The sequence below is a fragment of the Myodes glareolus genome, chromosome 1, assembly GCF_982192425.1.
Source record: "Myodes glareolus chromosome 1, mMyoGla1.1, whole genome shotgun sequence".
Lineage (NCBI taxonomy): Eukaryota > Metazoa > Chordata > Mammalia > Rodentia > Cricetidae > Myodes > Myodes glareolus.
Genome location: NC_142026.1, coordinates 71,110,237 through 71,125,194, shown reverse-complemented (window position 1 = coordinate 71,125,194; position 14,958 = coordinate 71,110,237). Strand labels below are relative to the sequence as shown.

At 41.0% G+C, this 14,958-nt stretch overlaps 1 protein-coding gene across 2 annotated transcripts in view; it reads left to right on the top strand.

Moving 5' to 3' along the window:
• Positions 1 to 3: 3 nt before the first annotated feature.
• The window catches only part of LOC125395562 (ubiquitin carboxyl-terminal hydrolase 29-like), a 221,556-nt gene continuing 206,601 nt past the window's right edge, over positions 4 to 14,958 (top strand). Inside the window, exons 1-2 of one of the 2 annotated variants that reach the window (XM_087909166.1) lie at positions 4 to 908; positions 7,633 to 7,784. The gene's annotated coding sequence lies outside the window, so the exon portion shown is untranslated. The remainder of the gene's footprint in view (positions 909 to 7,632; positions 7,785 to 14,958) is intronic. The other variant, XR_015738602.1, reaches the window with a different exon arrangement.

Genomic DNA, 14,958 nt, shown 5'->3' with positions numbered 1-14,958 from the left:
GACTCTTGACTCCCCAGCGTCTGCAGCAAGAGCTGCGGGACACCTCCTTGTCAGGGTCCTCTGCAGAGGCGGAGCTTCTTCTCTGACCAATCCGAGACCCTGTCGCCCGCCTCGGGCCCTCACCACGCCTCCCACACCTTGCCAATCAGACTGCGGTTGTCAAGGCAACAGCTTGGCGCCAAGGCACGGAGTTGACGTCAACGGAGTCAGTGTTAGGGGCCCCCAAGCAGGGTCTGGAAAAGGGGGATGGGATGTGGGTGTGAAGGGATGCAGCCCCCCCAAAAGAAATCGAGGTGAAACAGAAATGCCTACCAATGATGGTCCAATGCAAAACCTAAGAAGAAAGAGAGGGATAAAGGACAAGCATATATTTGTCTAAAAAACGGGAAAAGGGGAAAAAAAAGGCATGAAAAATCGAGGCAAAAACATATACGTTGAGGTCTAACCACGAACGATAAAAGGTGGAAGAAAGGAGTTTTCTGCCTGCAACACCCAAGCACTAAGCTCATTTCCTTAATAAACGAAGAGCTATTGGAAACCTACAAGGGACAGACAAAGGCAAACCAAAAAAAGGGGGCAAAAGAGACCGCAAGTCAGAGGACAATACAAATGGCTGGAAGAATCATGACTTGACTCGGCATAGCAAAACGCCAACCTGAGATACCGGGTGAAGGCGGTTTATGGCAGTGCGCTGAATCGCATGCTGTCACCCACCGTTGCGCGAAATCTACTGCGTAGAATAGCGAGAAATTGCGAGGGGAGTGAGCAGGTAGATTACCAAGCCTGCCTCTCATAGAAGAAATTCCTGTCACCGGAAAAAATAACGGGGTATCGCTGCCGCAAAGGACCTAGACCGTAATAGATGCAATGAAATAAAACACGTTGCTGAAGTTTGTACAAACGGAATGGTAAGTGTGGTTTTCTGCTTTTCTCTCTCATTTGTTTCTTTGTTTAAAATAAATAGAAATGCGGGCGAAGCTTCTGGAACGATGTACAAGAAAATTTTAACTGGTTACCTCTAGGAAAAGAAATGGGGGAGGGGAGGATAGAGTACGGAAAAATGATTTTGGCTTTATTCTCCTAGCCCATGAATTTTCTTGGCGGATAAATGGTATTTCTTCCCTGGCAGTAAAATCGATGAATTATTAAAAGTTTGTTAATGTACTATTGATGGAACCATTTTACTGCCAAGGAATTCAAGCAAAGGAAATAAGCACAGGTGTGTGAAAGACTAATTTCGGGGGGGGGGTTATTTACGGAGCGTGGCGTTCTTTCTTATGGCTAAATATGTACTCTGCAGAACATAATTGAATTCCAGTAAATCCACACAATTGTATTTTTGTGTGGCCGCTAAACTTTGGGTCGTATATTTTTATTAGGCACATAAAATGCAGTATTTTCATTTTAAGGGAAAAAAAATTCAAGACCGTGGTCCGTGGATTAAAAACAGTTTTACCTAAGAGTATAGCAAATATGATACCTCGGATTCAATTTTATATTTATACTTAAAGAGTTATTCGTGGTTGCTTACTAGACAGAGGAGTGGTGTGCTTATAGACAGCCTACGCAGTTTTAAATCCCCGGACCTTGGGCAGGCTTTCTCCCCTCGCAGAGCCACATAAGCACAGCATATGAATGAAAATACTGTCCTTTCTATGCAAGCACTTGCAGTGAAGGTGAACGCCACACTTTGCTTAAATCTTTGAATCTGACTATCCATTCTGCTCAACAGGAGAGCTGTTAAACGCAGTCCGCGCTCAGGACTCCGCAGAGATTGGTTTTGGAGCCCCCAGGGAATTCTAATGTCTTGTTAAAGTTCTCCGGGTGGGGGTGTATTTTAACATATTTAAAGGACTCTGTCCCTTGTAGCTGCAAAACCAGTTTATCTCTGGGTCATGGGTCATCAGTTCTCTGAGAATTCAGTAGGTCCCAGGGAGCTAGGACCCCCTTTCCTCAGTATTCCTCAATCTCATTTTCTCTCCATATTACAGTCAGCCTCTTTTCACCAGCTACACAACCTCCCTACACGTCTTTGGCTAACATATATGCCATGAAGATTTCCTTTTGACGCCCCTGAAATTGCATGACAATTTTACCAATTCTCTTCATGCTTACATTCAACATCTGAAATGGACCGGTAACAACAACCCTCTCTATTGTCTCTTGTTTGGGGCAACACTGAACGGTCCTCTATATTCGTGGCCTCTTCACCTATCGTAGCCCACTTTTCCTTTACTCAACCTCCGAATGCTGAATGTTCTTGCCTCAGAACATGGCTACCATTCTTACACAACCTCTTCCCAGGTAGCCACCTATTTCCTAACCTAGCCGCAAGGTGTAAATGTCTAGTCATACACCAATAGATCCAAATTGTAATCCTATGCCACAAAACTCTCTGCGCAACCCTAGTCTCATATATTCCACAATCCACGTGAAAGCCAGATCCTTCATTCATGTATTTAACAGGTAACTCAAAAGCACTTAAAACAACATGTTAGGGGCTAGGGATCGACGTAGTTCATTTGGTACAGCGCTTGCCTCACATGCATTAGACACTGGGTCCAATCTCCAGTAACAAACAGCAATTTTTTTTTCTGTTTTCCTCATCTCTAAAAACAGGAGCAGTTGTTATAGGCAAAAGCCACACAATCTTTTATTTCTTTCAGGATATCCCACTGACTACATCCAAAACACAGCCCAAATTTGTCCCATAGAGTCTCAGCCAGTTCTCCTACTAAGTTTCCTCTATTTCAGAGTCTTTCTTCTGGTGCTCCCCAGCCTGCACTAGACTGGATTTTGGAAGGTGCACAGAAGGCTCTTTCAAAGCATATGAAAGGATTTTTTCTCCCCCCCCGAGTTTGAGTTACCTTCTGACCCCACACCAACCAACGCCAACAAATGAAAAGAGCCATGCTACCTCTGGACCTTGAAACAGCGTCAGATATTGGCCCTATAAAATCCAACTATCTTTCCTTATGAGTCCTGGCTTTTATGCCGAAGAAAACTGCCCTTAAGAACATAAATAGAGATTCTAATATTCTAATAAATATTAGGTTTTAGAATTTTTTTATTTTTGTATTTCTAGTGTTAGGGATGTCACACGCACACTTTATGTTTCCGTACCAGGAAGACTCATGTGTCTCCCTGAACTTTCTGGTCTGTTCTATTGGCCCATTTGTCTACCTCTGTATATTATTAACACACCATATTCATTAATACCGATTTATGGTGCCTTAACTTCTGAAGGGGCTGCTCCACTCTTCGGTTTTCTAAATGCTCCTGAATGTTCCTCACCTTGTTGCTTCCAAATGAATTTTCAAATGGGCTTGTCGAGCTTGATGAAAGAGCCTCCTGAGATTTGTACTCCTGTTTTATTAAGGTTGGAGAGTAATTTAGATAAGGCAGCAAATGTCATGCTATCAAATGCCTCCATCTCCGACCACGTCTGCGCTGCTGTTTGTTCATATCCTACAGATATGAACAAGATAATGTAATAGGTAGTTTTTTTTTTAAAAGGTCCTATTTGCCTTTAGAAGGTGTTTTTTCTATTCATTTTTGTGGGTCATTTCTACTTGGTTATTTTGTAAAAAAATAATTTCAGATTTATAAAAGTTTTCAAGATAATACAAAGATTCCTACTGCAATTTTTCCTGGATGAGAACATCATAACAGAACATTGGCACAGGACACCGTCAAAAAGAAATCAATACTAGCACAAAACTTGAGAATACAGACTGCGTTTGGATTTTACCCATCTTTCCATTAATGTCTGTATCACAAACAAAACTCCCAGTACCACACATACATACACACACACACACACAAATGCACAAAAACAGGATCCCACAATGCCACACACACACACAAATGCACAAAAACAGGACCCCACAATGTCACACACACACACAAATGCACAAAAACAGGACCCCACAATGACACACACACACACACACACACATGCACAAAGACAGGACCCCACAATCCACATACACACACACACACACACAAGACCCCTAACACCATACACACACACACACAATACGATACAACACACACACACAGTACCCATGATACTACACACACACACACACACACACACACACACACACAATACACACAAGTAGGACCCCCAATACCACACACACAGGACCCCCCAATACCACACACACACAAACAGGACCCCAACACCACCACCACCAAACATACATGCACACACAGGACCCCTAACACCACACACACACACACACACACACACAGAACAATAATCCACGATACAACATACACATACACAAAAAACCATCCAGGACCCCACAATACTACACGCATACACACACACAAGCAGGACCCCCAATATCACATACACAGGACCCCCCAATACCACACACACACACACAAACAGGACCCCAACACCCACCACCACCAAACACACACTCACACATACACACTCTTATATTCGGACCCTGTTTCTTAGCATTTCCTATTTTCCATAAACTTGGCTGTTTGGGGGTTTACAAAGGGAAATACTGTATAGAACATTTCTCAATTTGGGTTCGTATGATGATTTTCTCATGAATTAACTTGAATTATACAAATTTTTTGAAGGGAATATTGACCATTGCTAGCTGTGTGTTGGTGTGTGAGCCGGTGAACTGGCTGGCAGGTTTTTTGTTGTTGTTGTTATCTGATTATCTTTTTATAGATTTCCCAGGGATTTTGAAAATATTAATACCTTCACTAATCATTGGGGTTTTTTGTTTGTTTGTTTGTTTGAAACTTTCATTAACAATCGTATCTCTGTGGTAAGGCAAAATAATTCTGATTCCAGACTTGAGAGAAAGGACAGTCTTAGCTTTGCCATCGAGAACAAATGTCCACTATGAACATTTTGACAGAGTCTTTTTATTGGAGGTTATAAAAATCCTAGCTTAAAAAAATTATACCATTGATGAGTTTAATTTTATGGCTTTTCTGTATTTGTTGCGATTTGATGATTATTATCTGCTAAGGATGTGAACAACAGTTTCTGGGGTTAAAATCTGTTTATGTTCCTAAGCCCTACTTACCTGTGCTATGAGGGTCTGCTTTACACACACGTGCAGCTGGATATCAGTTTTGTGTTTCAGTTCACACTTTATTATTATTATTATTATTATTATTATTATTTTGCTGTCCTTGTTTGGCTTTGGTATCAAAATTATACACGCCTTATAAATTAGCTTACAGTTTATCATTCTTTCTTCCAATAGAATTCTGTTTCTTATTGATACAGTTCTTGTTTTGCTTTTTTTCCATGCCTTTTTTTTTAAGTGGCTTTTAATTCTGACTGCCACATTCTTTCTTCTTTGTCATTTAATTTGCTCTTGATTTCTTTCCTAGTTATTTGGGCTCCTTTTCCTAGCTTCTTGAGTTGCATATTTATCTCGTTTATTTTTATTCTCTCTTAATTTCTAACATATGCATCGAAGGCTATAAATTCTCCTCCCAGTGCCACTTGAACCGGATTCCACATACCTCATCGCGGTTCAGATCCGCACTTTGTTTCCATTAGTGGCCTAGAGGAATGCGTTTACGGCTCTGAAGTCTATGTAAAATAGAAATATCTTTTGAATGTAGATTTTTGAAAATCCACTGCATTGCAGTCAAATAGGACTAATCTGTGCAATTTGTCATTTCTTAAGGCTTCCTTTAGTTTAAGGTATGACTGCTTTGAATTGTTCGAGGTGTTAGACAAGAGCCAGCTGTTCTCTAATTGCCAAGCATTGATTTCTATTTAAGTTCATAAGTCCAAGCTTCTTAACTGTGTTTATATCGCCACTATATTTTTTGTTCTATTTTGTCTGCTTTATCTATCCATTCTAAATAGTTTCAATTAATATAAACTGATACGCCTATGCCTTTACACTTGCAATTACTGGCATATTTATTTAATAGGCTTTTTTTTTTGCTGCCATTTTCTCCTTCCCAGATTGAGTTGGTTGAGTTTTCCTTACTGTCTTTTATTTCCTGTTTGTTTATTCCATTCTTCCGTTTAATTTCTGTTAATTTTTTTAAATTCTTAATTTATACACAAACATTAAGAAAATACTAAATGTACTAAAGCAAAGATTCTGGCACACCTTAGCAATACATTGAATTTCTTATCTCTACCATAATTGTAGTTATATCTTTTTGGTTTGTTTGTTTGTTCAGCTAGGTTTGGTTGTTTGTTTTTGTCTTGATACAGGGTCTCACTGGGTAGCCTTGGGCGTTCTGGCCTTGAACTCACAGATATCAATCTGCCCCTCTACCTCTACCTCAGGAGCACAGGGATTAAAAGCATACACCATGGTTCCCAGCTAATTATACATTTTAACCCCCAACCATGCCAAAATCCATTTTATAGTGGAAAATATTAATCATAAGGACTGATGTATTGTCAAGTCATTCATTCTTAAGTCTCCCTCCTTCCTTCCAGGTTCATTTTTCCCCCTCATTAAAAGACATTTTTTGAGTAAGAGCATAGCCAGGTAAGGGGGTTTAAAGATGCTGGTTCTATGTTTTTCTCTTTGTCCTGACAATTTTATTTCTTTGTCATCTAACAATGAAGATGAAACCTTCCCGTCAGGCATAATGTCTCTTTCTAAGGATGCGGGATTCTGTCCGTAGCCTTTAAAATAGGAATACGCATGGAATATCAGTGATCAGCGGTGGGCGGGGGCTTCTACTCTGCAGCATTTTAGCCCGTATGTTCTTAAACAGCCCTTTGCTGCCACTTCATTTCTATTTTCCCCACCTATTAGAGTATTATAATAATTTCCTCTTTTGTTAATGAAAGCAATTTGTTGCTTTTTAAAATTCTGGTTCTTAGATTTAGCTGGGTTTTTTATGCATGTGGGTGTTTCGTCTGCATGTATGTATTTGAATCATACATGCATATATTTGCATTGTTTGCATCTGAGGAAGCCAGAAAAGGGCATTATATTCTCCTTCAAACTAGAGTTACAAATGGTTGTGAGCCTCTATGTGGGTGCCGGAATTTGAACCTGTGTCCTCTGTAAGAGCAACATGTGCCCTTAACCTCTGGGCCATCTCTCTAGTCCTTACTTTCAACATTCTTGAAAAGATGCAGTATCCATAAAACGTTCATCCATGAGAGAGATATATAAAACATTCCAGTTAGAACCATTAAAACTGAAAAAAAGTATCCATTGTCATTAAATATCACTATCATTAACCTATCTTAAATATTACTATAAAATGTCTTTATCATTCCAAATGAATACCAAAATAGACTTTAATTCAGAGTATGAACCCACAAATTCATGATGACTCAGCTGGTAGAGCTCTTGCTCTGCGAGCGTGGAACCTGAGTTCGATCTCCAGCACCGACATCACAAAAAGCTGGTCACGAGACCTATTTGTAATCCCAGTGCTGGGGAGACAGATAGACAGAACAATCTCTGGGGCTTGCTAGCCAGCAAGCGTAGCCTAACTGGTGAGCTTCGGGTTCAGTGAGAGACCTTGTCTCAAGACATAAACTGGAGAGTGATGAAGGAAGGCAAGAGACAATGATCTGCACACACATGTACACTTGGATGTGTATACATGCAGCGCACATACGCACACAGTGTTTGTCTTCATTGCTTACAACAGTTGTTGCTTCCGAGTGTACAGTGACATTTTCCTGAGGCAGTGCGACCTGTGATACCATAACAGGCAGAAGGCTCCAGCAGACGAGAATCCAGCTGTTCCCTCCCATGTCCGGCACTGAAGAGAGTCGCAGAGATGTAAAGTGACGCTACCAGGTAATCTTTTGTTTCAAAAAGTCTTTTTCACTTAAAGTGTTATTCGAACTTGTGATGGGTTTATTACTCTTATTTTAAATCAGTAGCTGTACATTTAAAGTTGTTTGATTTCTTGTCTTTTAAGGTAGGTAACAATTGATATGTTTATGCCATGCTTCGGGTATGCTTTGATATGAGCTTATGAACTTCCATATTCATTTACATCATCTAACAAGACTTTTTTCTCTCCACATTCATGCCCATACATTGGTTTTTTAACAGACATTCTAGAAGGTATGAGGTAAAATCTCTTCATGGTTCTAGCTTACCTTTCCCCTATTATTAACACTGAGCATGCTTTCACATACCTGACGGCGTCTTCTGATAAATGTCTGTTAGAGTCCTTTGTCACTGTCATTTTAAAATTCCTTGGGTGGGAGAAAGGAATGGAATAGTCTTGAGTTGTGAAGAAAAACTGAAATCACAAAATTTTTGGGAAAAATGGATGAATTTGGAAAATATAAAGTTAGTGATCAAAACTCAGGGAAAAGCAAAACAAAACACCTTGGCTGCCTGCCATAAGTAGATCTCAGCCTATAATGTACACTTGTTTGTGTATGTGTGTTTGTGTGTAATAGATATTAGTTAATTATGTAGATGCACACATATACAGATAGAAGTGTGATTATATTATATTAAGAAAGGAGACCACAGGAAGGTTATAGCAGATGATAATGAAGGGCAAAAAGCAGGTAAAGGACACTTGATTCATGAACGAGGCTACAAAGATAATTGTTTTTCTAGTTTCTAGTCTGTCATAGTTGTGTGTGTGTGTGTGTGTGTGTGTGTGTGTATGTGTGATGTGGTGTGTGTACATGATTCGACTGTGCCTTGGTATGTAAAGGTCAGAGGACAAGTTTTGGTAGTTGGTTCTCTCCTTCCATAATGTGGGGTCCAGGGGATTCAACTAAGGTTGTAGTCCAGCCTTCTAGCCTTGGCAGCAAGTGCCTTGACTCACTGAGTCATCTTGATGTCCAGGTTTTCTTGATTTCCTTTACAGATGGCACAGTGTTGATGTATAAAGTACTAATTTCTCTATTTTGATTTTGTGCCCTGCCAGTTTGCTAAATTAATCTATCAATTCTGGCAGGCTATTTTTATGTTATCTTTAGAGTTTTTTATATATAAGATCTTGCCAACTCCAAGCAGATCATCTTACCTTTTTATTTTCTAATTTCTATGCTTTTTTTTTCTTGATGTGATTGTTCTGGATAGAAATGTCGGGATCATATTGACAAGACATGGTAAAAGAATGCATTTTTGTCTTGATAAGCATGGTGGCACACACCTTTAATCCTAACATGTGGGGAGTGCAGAGGCAGGATCTCTGTGAATTCAAAGCCAGTCTGGTCTATATTGTGAGCTCCAGAACATAGAGAGACATTGTCTAAAAAAATTGTCTTGATTCTTAGAGGAAAATCTTTCTATATTTTGTTTTATCATTATTATGTTACTATGGGTTTGCCAAAAGAGACCTTTGTTGTGCTGAGGTGTGTGCTTTCTACACTTAACTCCCAAGGTTTTTATTCTACAAGGATGCTGAACTTGGCTAAATACTCTTTCTCCAACTACAGAGCTGAGAATTAATCCTCTTCCATTAAACTAGTATGCCACAGAGCTTGACTTGTGACTGCTAAGCCACCTTCCCCACCCATTGAGCACGGTACATGATGAGCTAAATTTCATTTGTTAGTATCTTGTAGAAGATTTTTGCCTCTGCATTCATCAGGAACAGTGACTTATTTTCTTGTAGTATCCTGGCCTGGATCTAGTGTTAGTGTAATGCTGGTCTCAAGAAATGGGTGTGCAAGTCTTCCCTTCCCTTCTTTGAACTTCTTTGAGGTGTATGAACACTGCTTCTTCCTTGAATAGTTGGTTGGATTTATAATGAAGTCTTTGTGTCCCGAGGTTTTCTCTTGGGAGCTTTTCAATCATAGATTCAATCTCCTTAAAATTATTTGGTTATATTTTCTAGTTCTTTCTTAGATTCCGTTTAGTCATCTGTGTGTGTGCGAGTGTGTGTGTGTGTGTGTGTGTGTGTGTGCATGTGCACTTGCTTGCTTGCACAGCACATGTGAATATGACTTTCATGTCCAAGGAGGTCAGGAAAAGGTGGTGGATCCCTGCATCTAGAGTTGCAGACAATGTGAGCTGCCCCACATGGTTGTTTGGATCATTTAGACTAGCACAACCACTGAGCCATCTCTCTAGCCCCAGCAGTTTAACTACTAAGTAAAATTACCGATGCCCCTCTACTGATGGTGACACTATGTTCAAGTAAACCCATTCACTGTAAGGTGAAAATATCTCAAGTTCCAAAATAAATCTAGGAGCTGAGAGATGCCTCAGCAGTTAAGAGTACTCGCTGCTTTTGCAGATGACCTGCGTGCAATTCCCAGGTCCTACATAATGGCTCACAACCATCCCCTTCTGGTTCTAAGGGATCCAATAGCTTCTTCTGGTCTCTTTGCTCACCAGGCATGCATGTAGCACACATATATACACACAGACAAAATACTGATATATATTATATTAAAAAATTAAATTTAAAAAATCTCACCTACCAACATAGCTTAACAACATGAATGCCGTGAGACAGCTGTTTGTAGCTGGTGGTATTGCTTAGTGGGTAGAGTAGTTGTCTAGTCTGCTCAAAGCCCTGGGTGTGACTGCTAGCACTACACAAAGCTGTGTGTGGTTTTGCACATCCATAATCCCAGCAACTGGGAGGTGGAGGCAGAAGGTTGAGAAATTCATGGTCATCCTTAGCTACATAGTGACTTTGAGTCCAGCTTGAGCTACATGAGACCCTATCTCAAAGGGAAAAAAATTAAATTCAAATTTAAAAAGAAGGTATCTGTTGTTTAGCCTCAAGCTCATGTGGCTGATTGGGAGTGATGGCTTCCTGCCCAGATTCCCTAGAGAGCATCATAGTACATATTGTTACCCTGGGAAAAAGATCAAAATTCAAAATACAATTTCCAATGAATGCAAATTGCACTCCCTCAATCCTAGAGTCAGAAATAAAAATGTAAGTCAAGTCATCGTGAGTCAGGAACCATTGATATCAATAGGCAGAGTCCGCATAAGTAAACATGGATGCCGCTGTCCTCCAGGTAATATTTGGGAGCCTACTACTGATAAGGGCAAATGCCAGGCATGTGTATGACTCCTTGAGAATGAAATCAAAGTGGTTTCCATGTGAGTTCAGTTATTTAATTAACTACGACTTTAGAGTTTTAGTCTCCAGCCTGGAAGACACATCCAGTAGGTAAACTGACAAATTAACTTGTAAAGATGATGCCAAACGCTTAGAAAGAGAAGGAAGAGGAGGGGGAAATGCAAATGGAGGAAGGTGTGCTTCTGTGGCAGACACAGGGTAACCAGGAAAAGCTTCTCGAGGAAGGGCAGCTAAGACTAAATTTTAAGAAGAGTCAGGTGTGGGAAGAGCAAGAACATTCCAGATGGATAAAATTACGCTGCACAAAGCCATAAATGTTAGAAAAATAAATAAAAGAAAGGAGGAAAGAAAGGAGAGCAGGCAGGCAGACAAACCACCAAAATGTCTGGAGAACAATGTGGGGCAGAAAATGGGATTGATGAAATTGCACGGGTATGGAAGAGTGAACGACTTGACGTTTAATTCCAAATAGAAAGAGCTGGGGAAATGACTCCAAGCACGTGTTGCTTAAGCATGGAAACCAGAGTTCAGATCCCCAGGACCAACATAAATGCTGGGCGGGGACGGCAGCATACCTGTAATTCCAGTCTGGGAAAGCAGGGACAGGGGTCATCCAAGCAAGCTGGCTAGCAAAACTAGCCCTACCAGAGAGCTCTAGGTTTGCTTGAGAGGCCCTGCCTGAATGAATAACATGGAAGAATGATGGAGGGTGACTGTAGACATCAGCCTTGGGTCTTTACATGTGCACACATGAACACACACACATCCAAGCACACACATGTGCAACGCAAACATGCACATACACACCTGTGCACATGCACCCCCACACATATCCTCACACATGCAAATATGCACACACACATACGTGCATGCACACACACATGAAAATAGAAAAATTAAAAAATGTTAAGAAAAAAAGAGCAAAAACTAAAAAGATGTAACCCTAAATATGGTAAGGGGTGTCTGAATACTTTGAAATAAGGCCTGATGCCATTCATTAAGATGATTCTGGCTGTTCTGTGGAGAGCTAGGAGAACAGAAATAGGAAAGAGAGGGAGAGGAAAAGCCAGGCACGAGGCAGTTGCCTAGATGAGACCAACAGACTCCAAGCACAGTAACAGCGGAGACAGGGAGAAGCGAACATTTTCAAGACTCTCTTTGAAGACTATATAAATAAATCTTGCTAATGATTTGTATATGTGTGGCAGAGAGAAAAGGCATCAGACATTAGCCCTGTGATCGCGTCTGGGGAGATTGGGTTGACAGAAGTTTTATTTAGTGGATATCTGAGATGCAGGGCGCAGGCGAGGCCTGAGAGGAAAAGGACTCTGGGATATGTAACAGCCGAGTTGCTTATTCTAAAGTAAGTGGAGACGTTAAGTGGGGACTCTGGAGGTCTCCCCGCTGGAGCTCTGGAAGTCCTCAGGACTAGCTGGCTCCTTGCTTGAATAGTCAGATTACAATAAACACTAATTTACAAAATAAATAAACAAGTTCTTGGGACTGTGTGTGTGTTTGGTTGATACATAAATTCATATGCAGATCCATATCCCATCCCCTCAGTGATGAAAATCCAACCAAGCTTTCTTTTTTTCTTTCTATTTTGGTTTTTCAAGACAGGGGTTTCTCTGTGTAACAGCCTTGGCTGTCCTGAGACTCACTCTGTAGAACAGGCTCGCCTCGAACTCACAGGGATCTGCCTAACTTTGCCTCCTGAGTACTGGGATTAAAGGTGTGTGCCACCTCTGCCCAGCCCAACCAAGGTTTCTTAAAAATTTAAAGTTAATTTTTTTACCTACTCAAGGAGTTATGCAATCAAAAGCTAAACATTCATGTTAAAGGTAACCAACTTTTCCACAAACACTGCTGCTAAGTCCAAATATTAAAAGAGTACTTCGCGGGGCTCAGCAAGATGGTTCCCCAGGTAAAGGCATTTCCAGCCAGACCTGATGGCCTCAGTTCCACACTGGGACCCACATGGTAGAGAGAGAGAACTGACTCCTGCAAGTTGTCCTCTGGCCTCCACATGGTATGCACATACATGCATACGAGTGTGCATGTGTGCACACACACATACAAACACACATAGACGTATCATTTGGTATCAACCAAAGAATTATTAGTAGAAAGGAATCAGATGCCCCTTGAAGGCCAGCCATGTCAGCCATTTACAGACTAGAGAGTTCAGAGAGCCATGACTTCTAGTGTACCACGGGAGTTCCCACCAGGTGTGACTAGAGCTCACAGTCCGCCCACATCCTGAAAAGTGCTGTACTGTCTAGCCACATGCACATGTCAGTGCTCTCAGACATGGTGAGAACTGTGTGTATGGCTTCCACAACCACAGTTTTAGCTCACGGAAGCAAAAGAGAAAACGCATTCCTACCTGGCTGCACCACAGGACAGACCTAAAGAGAATGGGGAAAAGACAATAGAAAGACCAAAGTTAAACATGGAATGTCGCGACCATGACTCAGCAGAAATTCGATTCCCTAGACCTACCTAGTAGGAGAGAATCAACTCCCACATGTTGTCCTCTGGCCTCTAGACATGTGCCCCTCCCATAGTAAATAACTAAATGCTAAGACTAATGTGTAAAACAAGAATCAGAAAGCAAAAACATAGTTTTAAAAATTTCGATTGAGATTCTCTGCCTTGGTTTTTAAAAGGGACTATAATTGAGAAAGGCACCCAATGTCACCCTTGGGCCTCCCCACGCTTGAACACACACATCAAACACGTACACACACACACACACGCACACACACACGCACACACACACACACCTAGTACCCTATAGAATTCATGAAATAAAATGAGTATTGAGAACCTTTTATGTGTTAGATATGCATCAAGCAACATATGTATTTTGTAGTTAATCCTTACAATATGTCTGAGTCAGATAACATCAATGACATATTTTTTTATTTTTATTGTTAATTATGTGGTGTGTGTGTGTGTGTGTGTGTGTGTGTGTACATCATATGTGCCTAGTACCTGCAGAGACCAGAAGTGAGCACTGGCTCCCCTGGAACTGGAGTTTCAGGTGGTTGTGAGCTGCCCAACACGGCTGCTGGAAATCAAACCCAGGTCTTCCACAAGAGCAGCAAGTGTTCTTAATTTCTGAGCTATCTCTCCAGCCCTCTCATTTCCATTTTAATATAAGGAGATGGAAACTCACTCGATGCTGGATAACTAGTGACTCCAGAAGCCAGATTCTTCAACGATGATAATACACAATTCTGTGCCACTAAGCAGGCATAAAAGTACACCCTACTAAAAGCAGTACATCCGTTTTTAAAGGGTCAGAAATTGAAAGCTCAGTTTGATTGACAGTTTCCTTCAAGCACCCAAGAACTATTCGTCTTAATCCATACAAAGTGGGTGGCTTTCTAAAGACAGAAGGAATGCTGCATTGGCTCATTTTCCTGTCTCTGGGATAGAAACATCCAGACAAAGTCAACTTACAAGAGAAAGGGTTGATTCTGGCTCACAGTTCATCATGGCGGGGAGGCATGGTGGCAGGAGCTGGAAGCAGCTAGTCACACCGTATCTGCAATCAAGAAGCAGAGAGGTTTAGAGAGATGGCTCAGCAGTTAAGAGCACTGGCTGCTCTTCCAGAGGACCTGGGTTCAATTCCCGGCACCTGCATGGTGGCTCACAACAGTTATGGGGGATTCAACACCCTCTTCTAGCCTTCTTGGGCACCAGGCAGTCATGTGATGCACAGCATACATACAGGCAAAACACCCAAACCCATAAAATAAAAGATTGTAAAAATTAAAATGAAATGAAGTCCTGCTACATGCTATAGCATGAAGTTGGGAAACAAATTGCTAAGTAAAAGCAATAAAATGCCAGCTGTAAAATCCCAACTAGTAGATGATTTCATTTTCGTGAAACATCAGGAATAGGAGAATTCATAAAGTAAATGTAAGGGTGGCCTAGGGTTGG